Source organism: Staurois parvus, unplaced genomic scaffold (assembly GCF_062004578.1).
Source record: "Staurois parvus isolate SC_StPar_1 unplaced genomic scaffold, SC_StPar_1.0 ptg001431l, whole genome shotgun sequence".
NCBI classification, from domain to species: Eukaryota; Metazoa; Chordata; class Amphibia; order Anura; family Ranidae; genus Staurois; species Staurois parvus.
This window is the reverse complement of record NW_028319227.1, coordinates 1,871,456-1,879,604: the sequence shown is the minus strand read 5'-3', so window position 1 is coordinate 1,879,604 and position 8,149 is coordinate 1,871,456.

The window sequence follows — 8,149 nt, the reverse complement described above, 5'->3', positions numbered from 1 at the left end:
ATCTCAAAAATGGATGCGCCAAGGCCTAACACTCCAAAACATCAAGAAAAAATGTGTTTAAAGGCTACTTCCCGTTTTGGTCACGTCACATAGACGACATCACTTCTGTTTACAGAAGACTGCAGTTTCCCAGCCATTTTCTTTTGTATTTAAAGCTGAAATCAAGTGATTATTTATCCCTCTTGTCATTCCTTGGTAAAAAGAAACTGCAATAGGTAAAGAAGGTGCAAAGACATTTTATGTCAGTTTTTGGGCCTGTTCCCCTTAAAATGTTTACACCTTTCACAAACTGCTCGGGGGTGTAAAAGGTGTCAACACGGCGTCAAAAAAGCCCAGAAATGGATGCAAAGAGGCATAAAACACAAAACGTCATGGCGAAAGGGGTTTAAGGGCCACTTCCCGTTTTGGTCACGTCACGTTGACGACATCACTTCCACTTTCAGGATATAGCTGTTTCCTAGCCAATTTCTTGTCCGTTTATATCGTAAATCAAGTGATATTTCATCCCTCTCTTCATTCCTTGGTAAACAGAAGCTGCAATTGGTAAAAAGATGCAAAACAATCTTTGGCAGTTTTTCGGGGTGTGCCCCTTTGAACTTTTAAACCTTTTACCAACTGCTCAAGGTGGCAGAAGAGGTGTCAAGACAGGCGTAGGCATCTCAAAAATGGATGCGCCAAGGCTTAACACTCCAAAACATCAAGAAAAAATGTGTTTAAAGGCTACTTCCCGTTTTGGTCACGTCACATAGACGACATCACTTCTGTTTACAGAAGACTGCAGTTTCCCAGCCATTTTCTTTTGTATTTAAAGCTGAAATCAAGTGATTATTTATCCCTCTTGTCATTCCTTGGTAAAAAGAAACTGCAATAGGTAAAGAAGGTGCAAAGACATTTTATGTCAGTTTTTGGGCCTGTGCCCCTTAAAATGTTTACACCTTTCACAAACTGCTCGGGGGGTGTAAAAGGTGTCAACACGGCGTCAAAAAAGCCCAGAAATGGATGCAAAGAGGCATAAAACACAAAACGTCATGGCAAAAAGGGTTTAAGGGCCACTTCCCGTTTTGGTCACGTCACGTTGACAACATCACTTCCACTTTCAGGATATAGCTGTTTCCTTGCCGGTTCCTTGTCTGTTTAAAGCTTAAATCAAGTGATATTTCGTCACTCTCTTCATTCCTTGTTAAAATGAAGCTGCAATAAGTAAAAAAAAAAATGCAAGACATTTTTTGGCAGTTTTTCGGGGTGTGCCCCTTTTAGCTTTTCAACCTTTTACCAACTGCTCAAGGAGGCAGAAAATGTGTGAAAACGGGCTTAGAAAGCTCAAAAATGGATTCAACGATGCTAAAATCTGCAAAGAGTCAAGGAGAAAAGTGTCGAAAGGCCACTGCCTGTTCGGTCACGTCACATTGATGACATCCCATGTTTTCAGAAGATGGATGTTTTCCAGCTAATTTCTTGCCCGTTAAAATCTGAAATCGAATCATACTTCATCCATCTAGTGATTCCTTGGTAAAAAGAAAAGCGGCAGTTTTTCGGGGTGTGCCCCTTTTAGCTTTTCAACCTTTTACCAACTGCTCAAGGAGGCAGAAAATGTGTGAAAACGGGCTTAGAAAGCTCAAAAATGGATTCAACGATGCTAAAAACTGCAAAGAGTCAAGGAGAAAAGTGTCGAAAGGCCACTGCCTGTTCGGTCACGTCACATTGATGACATCCCATGTTTTCAGAAGATGGATGTTTTCCAGCTAATTATATAGCTGTTTCCTAGCCAATTTCTTGTCCGTTTATATCGTAAATCAAATCATATTTCATCCCTCTCTTCATTCCTTGGTAAACAGAAGCTGCAATTGGTAAAAAGATGCAAAACAATCTTTAGGAGTTTTTCGGGGTGTGCCCCTTTGAACTTTTAAACCTTTTACCAACTGCTGAAGGTGGCAGAAGAGGTGTCAAGACAGGCGTAGGCATCTCAAAAATGGATGCGCCAAGGCTTAACACTCCAAAACATCAAGAAAAAATGTGTTTAAAGGCTACTTCCCGTTTTGGTCACGTCACATAGACGACATCACTTCTGTTTACAGAAGACTGCAGTTTCCCAGCCATTTTCTTTTGTATTTAAAGCTGAAATCAAGTGATTATTTATCCGTCTTGTCATTCCTTGGTAAAAAGAAACTGCAATAGGTAAAGAAGGTGCAAAGACATTTTATGTCAGTTTTTGGGCCTGTTCCCCTTAAAATGTTTACACCTTTCACAAACTGCTCGGGGGGTGTAAAAGGTGTCAACACGGCGTCAAAAAAGCCCAGAAATGGATGCAAAGAGGCATAAAACACAAAACGTCATGGCGAAAGGGGTTTAAGGGCCACTTCCCGTTTTGGTCACGTCACGTTGACGACATCACTTCCACTTTCAGGATATAGCTGTTTCCTAGCCAATTTCTTATCCGTTTATATCGTAAATCAAGTGATATTTCATCCCTCTCTTCATTCCTTGGTAAACAGAAGCTGCAATTGGTAAAAAGATGCAAAACAATCTTTGGCAGTTTTTCGGGGTGTGCCCCTTTGAACTTTTAAACCTTTTACCAACTGCTCAAGGTGGCAGAAGAGGTTTCAAGACAGGCGTAGGCATGTCAAAAATGGATGCGCCAAGGCTTAACACTCCAAAACATCAAGAAAAAATGTGTTTAAAGGCTACTTCCTGTTTTGGTCACATCACATAGACGACATCACTTCTGTTTACAGAAGACTGCAGTTTCCCAGCCATTTTCTTTTGTATTTAAAGCTGAAATCAAGTGATTATTTATCCGTCTTGTCATTCCTTGGTAAAAAGAAACTGCAATAGGTAAAGAAGGTGCAAAGACATTTTATGTCAGTTTTTGGGCCTGTTCCCCTTAAAATGTTTACACCTTTCACAAACTGCTCGGGGGGTGTAAAAGGTGTCAACACGGCGTCAAAAAAGCCCAGAAATGGATGCAAAGAGGCATAAAACACAAAACGTCATGGCGAAAGGGGTTTAAGGGCCACTTCCCGTTTTGGTCACGTCACGTTGACGACATCACTTCCACTTTCAGGATATAGCTGTTTCCTAGCCAATTTCTTGTTCGTTTATATCGTAAATCAAGTGATATTTCATCCCTCTCTTCATTCCTTGGTAAACAGAAGCTGCAATTGGTAAAAAGATGCAAAACAATCTTTGGCAGTTTTTCGGGGTGTGCCCCTTTGAACTTTTAAACCTTTTATCAACTGCTCAAGGTGGCAGAAGAGGTGTCAAGACAGGCGTAGGCATCTCAAAAATGGATGCGCCAAGGCCTAACACTCCAAAACATCAAGAAAAAATGTGTTTAAAGGCTACTTCCCGTTTTGGTCACGTCACATAGACGACATCACTTCTGTTTACAGAAGACTGCAGTTTCCCAGCCATTTTCTTTTGTATTTAAAGCTGAAATCAAGTGATTATTTATCCCTCTTGTCATTCCTTGGTAAAAAGAAACTGCAATAGGTAAAGAAGGTGCAAAGACATTTTATGTCAGTTTTTGGGCCTGTTCCCCTTAAAATGTTTACACCTTTCACAAACTGCTCGGGGGTGTAAAAGGTGTCAACACGGCGTCAAAAAAGCCCAGAAATGGATGCAAAGAGGCATAAAACACAAAACGTCATGGCGAAAGGGGTTTAAGGGCCACTTCCCGTTTTGGTCACGTCACGTTGACGACATCACTTCCACTTTCAGGATATAGCTGTTTCCTAGCCAATTTCTTGTCCGTTTATATCGTAAATCAAGTGATATTTCATCCCTCTCTTCATTCCTTGGTAAACAGAAGCTGCAATTGGTAAAAAGATGCAAAACAATCTTTGGCAGTTTTTCGGGGTGTGCCCCTTTGAACTTTTAAACCTTTTACCAACTGCTCAAGGTGGCAGAAGAGGTGTCAAGACAGGCGTAGGCATCTCAAAAATGGATGCGCCAAGGCTTAACACTCCAAAACATCAAGAAAAAATGTGTTTAAAGGCTACTTCCCGTTTTGGTCACGTCACATAGACGACATCACTTCTGTTTACAGAAGACTGCAGTTTCCCAGCCATTTTCTTTTGTATTTAAAGCTGAAATCAAGTGATTATTTATCCCTCTTGTCATTCCTTGGTAAAAAGAAACTGCAATAGGTAAAGAAGGTGCAAAGACATTTTATGTCAGTTTTTGGGCCTGTGCCCCTTAAAATGTTTACACCTTTCACAAACTGCTCGGGGGGTGTAAAAGGTGTCAACACGGCGTCAAAAAAGCCCAGAAATGGATGCAAAGAGGCATAAAACACAAAACGTCATGGCAAAAAGGGTTTAAGGGCCACTTCCCGTTTTGGTCACGTCACGTTGACAACATCACTTCCACTTTCAGGATATAGCTGTTTCCTTGCCGGTTCCTTGTCTGTTTAAAGCTTAAATCAAGTGATATTTCGTCACTCTCTTCATTCCTTGTTAAAATGAAGCTGCAATAAGTAAAAAAAAAAATGCAAGACATTTTTTGGCAGTTTTTCGGGGTGTGCCCCTTTTAGCTTTTCAACCTTTTACCAACTGCTCAAGGAGGCAGAAAATGTGTGAAAACGGGCTTAGAAAGCTCAAAAATGGATTCAACGATGCTAAAATCTGCAAAGAGTCAAGGAGAAAAGTGTCGAAAGGCCACTGCCTGTTCGGTCACGTCACATTGATGACATCCCATGTTTTCAGAAGATGGATGTTTTCCAGCTAATTTCTTGCCCGTTAAAATCTGAAATCGAATCATACTTCATCCATCTAGTGATTCCTTGGTAAAAAGAAAAGCGGCAGTTTTTCGGGGTGTGCCCCTTTTAGCTTTTCAACCTTTTACCAACTGCTCAAGGAGGCAGAAAATGTGTGAAAACGGGCTTAGAAAGCTCAAAAATGGATTCAACGATGCTAAAAACTGCAAAGAGTCAAGGAGAAAAGTGTCGAAAGGCCACTGCCTGTTCGGTCACGTCACATTGATGACATCCCATGTTTTCAGAAGATGGATGTTTTCCAGCTAATTATATAGCTGTTTCCTAGCCAATTTCTTGTCCGTTTATATCGTAAATCAAATCATATTTCATCCCTCTCTTCATTCCTTGGTAAACAGAAGCTGCAATTGGTAAAAAGATGCAAAACAATCTTTAGGAGTTTTTCGGGGTGTGCCCCTTTGAACTTTTAAACCTTTTACCAACTGCTGAAGGTGGCAGAAGAGGTGTCAAGACAGGCGTAGGCATCTCAAAAATGGATGCGCCAAGGCTTAACACTCCAAAACATCAAGAAAAAATGTGTTTAAAGGCTACTTCCCGTTTTGGTCACGTCACATAGACGACATCACTTCTGTTTACAGAAGACTGCAGTTTCCCAGCCATTTTCTTTTGTATTTAAAGCTGAAATCAAGTGATTATTTATCCGTCTTGTCATTCCTTGGTAAAAAGAAACTGCAATAGGTAAAGAAGGTGCAAAGACATTTTATGTCAGTTTTTGGGCCTGTTCCCCTTAAAATGTTTACACCTTTCACAAACTGCTCGGGGGGTGTAAAAGGTGTCAACACGGCGTCAAAAAAGCCCAGAAATGGATGCAAAGAGGCATAAAACACAAAACGTCATGGCGAAAGGGGTTTAAGGGCCACTTCCCGTTTTGGTCACGTCACGTTGACGACATCACTTCCACTTTCAGGATATAGCTGTTTCCTAGCCAATTTCTTATCCGTTTATAGCGTAAATCAAGTGATATTTCATCCCTCTCTTCATTCCTTGGTAAACAGAAGCTGCAATTGGTAAAAAGATGCAAAACAATCTTTGGCAGTTTTTCGGGGTGTGCCCCTTTGAACTTTTAAACCTTTTACCAACTGCTCAAGGTGGCAGAAGAGGTTTCAAGACAGGCGTAGGCATCTCAAAAATGGATGCGCCAAGGCTTAACACTCCAAAACATCAAGAAAAAATGTGTTTAAAGGCTACTTCCTGTTTTGGTCACATCACATAGACGACATCACTTCTGTTTACAGAAGACTGCAGTTTCCCAGCCATTTTCTTTTGTATTTAAAGCTGAAATCAAGTGATTATTTATCCGTCTTGTCATTCCTTGGTAAAAAGAAACTGCAATAGGTAAAGAAGGTGCAAAGACATTTTATGTCAGTTTTTGGGCCTGTTCCCCTTAAAATGTTTACACCTTTCACAAACTGCTCGGGGGGTGTAAAAGGTGTCAACACGGCGTCAAAAAAGCCCAGAAATGGATGCAAAGAGGCATAAAACACAAAACGTCATGGCGAAAGGGGTTTAAGGGCCACTTCCCGTTTTGGTCACGTCACGTTGACGACATCACTTCCACTTTCAGGATATAGCTGTTTCCTAGCCAATTTCTTGTTCGTTTATATCGTAAATCAAGTGATATTTCATCCCTCTCTTCATTCCTTGGTAAACAGAAGCTGCAATTGGTAAAAAGATGCAAAACAATCTTTGGCAGTTTTTCGGGGTGTGCCCCTTTGAACTTTTAAACCTTTTATCAACTGCTCAAGGTGGCAGAAGAGGTGTCAAGACAGGCGTAGGCATCTCAAAAATGGATGCGCCAAGGCCTAACACTCCAAAACATCAAGAAAAAATGTGTTTAAAGGCTACTTCCCGTTTTGGTCACGTCACATAGACGACATCACTTCTGTTTACAGAAGACTGCAGTTTCCCAGCCATTTTCTTTTGTATTTAAAGCTGAAATCAAGTGATTATTTATCCCTCTTGTCATTCCTTGGTAAAAAGAAACTGCAATAGGTAAAGAAGGTGCAAAGACATTTTATGTCAGTTTTTGGGCCTGTTCCCCTTAAAATGTTTACACCTTTCACAAACTGCTCGGGGGTGTAAAAGGTGTCAACACGGCGTCAAAAAAGCCCAGAAATGGATGCAAAGAGGCATAAAACACAAAACGTCATGGCGAAAGGGGTTTAAGGGCCACTTCCCGTTTTGGTCACGTCACGTTGACGACATCACTTCCACTTTCAGGATATAGCTGTTTCCTAGCCAATTTCTTGTCCGTTTATATCGTAAATCAAGTGATATTTCATCCCTCTCTTCATTCCTTGGTAAACAGAAGCTGCAATTGGTAAAAAGATGCAAAACAATCTTTGGCAGTTTTTCGGGGTGTGCCCCTTTGAACTTTTAAACCTTTTACCAACTGCTCAAGGTGGCAGAAGAGGTGTCAAGACAGGCGTAGGCATCTCAAAAATGGATGCGCCAAGGCTTAACACTCCAAAACATCAAGAAAAAATGTGTTTAAAGGCTACTTCCCGTTTTGGTCACGTCACATAGACGACATCACTTCTGTTTACAGAAGACTGCAGTTTCCCAGCCATTTTCTTTTGTATTTAAAGCTGAAATCAAGTGATTATTTATCCCTCTTGTCATTCCTTGGTAAAAAGAAACTGCAATAGGTAAAGAAGGTGCAAAGACATTTTATGTCAGTTTTTGGGCCTGTGCCCCTTAAAATGTTTACACCTTTCACAAACTGCTCGGGGGGTGTAAAAGGTGTCAACACGGCGTCAAAAAAGCCCAGAAATGGATGCAAAGAGGCATAAAACACAAAACGTCATGGCAAAAAGGGTTTAAGGGCCACTTCCCGTTTTGGTCACGTCACGTTGACAACATCACTTCCACTTTCAGGATATAGCTGTTTCCTTGCCGGTTCCTTGTCTGTTTAAAGCTTAAATCAAGTGATATTTCGTCACTCTCTTCATTCCTTGGTAAAATGAAGCTGCAATAAGTAAAAAAAAAAATGCAAGACATTTTTTGGCAGTTTTTCAGGGTGTGCCCCTTTTAGCTTTTCAACCTTTTACCAACTGCTCAAGGAGGCAGAAAATGTGTGAAAACGGGCTTAGAAAGCTCAAAAATGGATTCAACGATGCTAAAAACTGCAAAGAGTCAAGGAGAAAAGTGTCGAAAGGCCACTGCCTGTTTCGGTCACGTCACATTGATGACATCCCATGTTTTCAGAAGATGGATGTTTTCCAGCTAATTTCTTGCCCGTTAAAATCTGAAATCGAATCATACTTCATCCATCTAGTGATTCCTTGGTAAAAAGAAAAGTGGCAATGGGAAAAACGATGCAACAATTTTTTGGGCCACTTTTTTTGCGGTGTGCCCCTTTGAACTTTTAAACCTTTC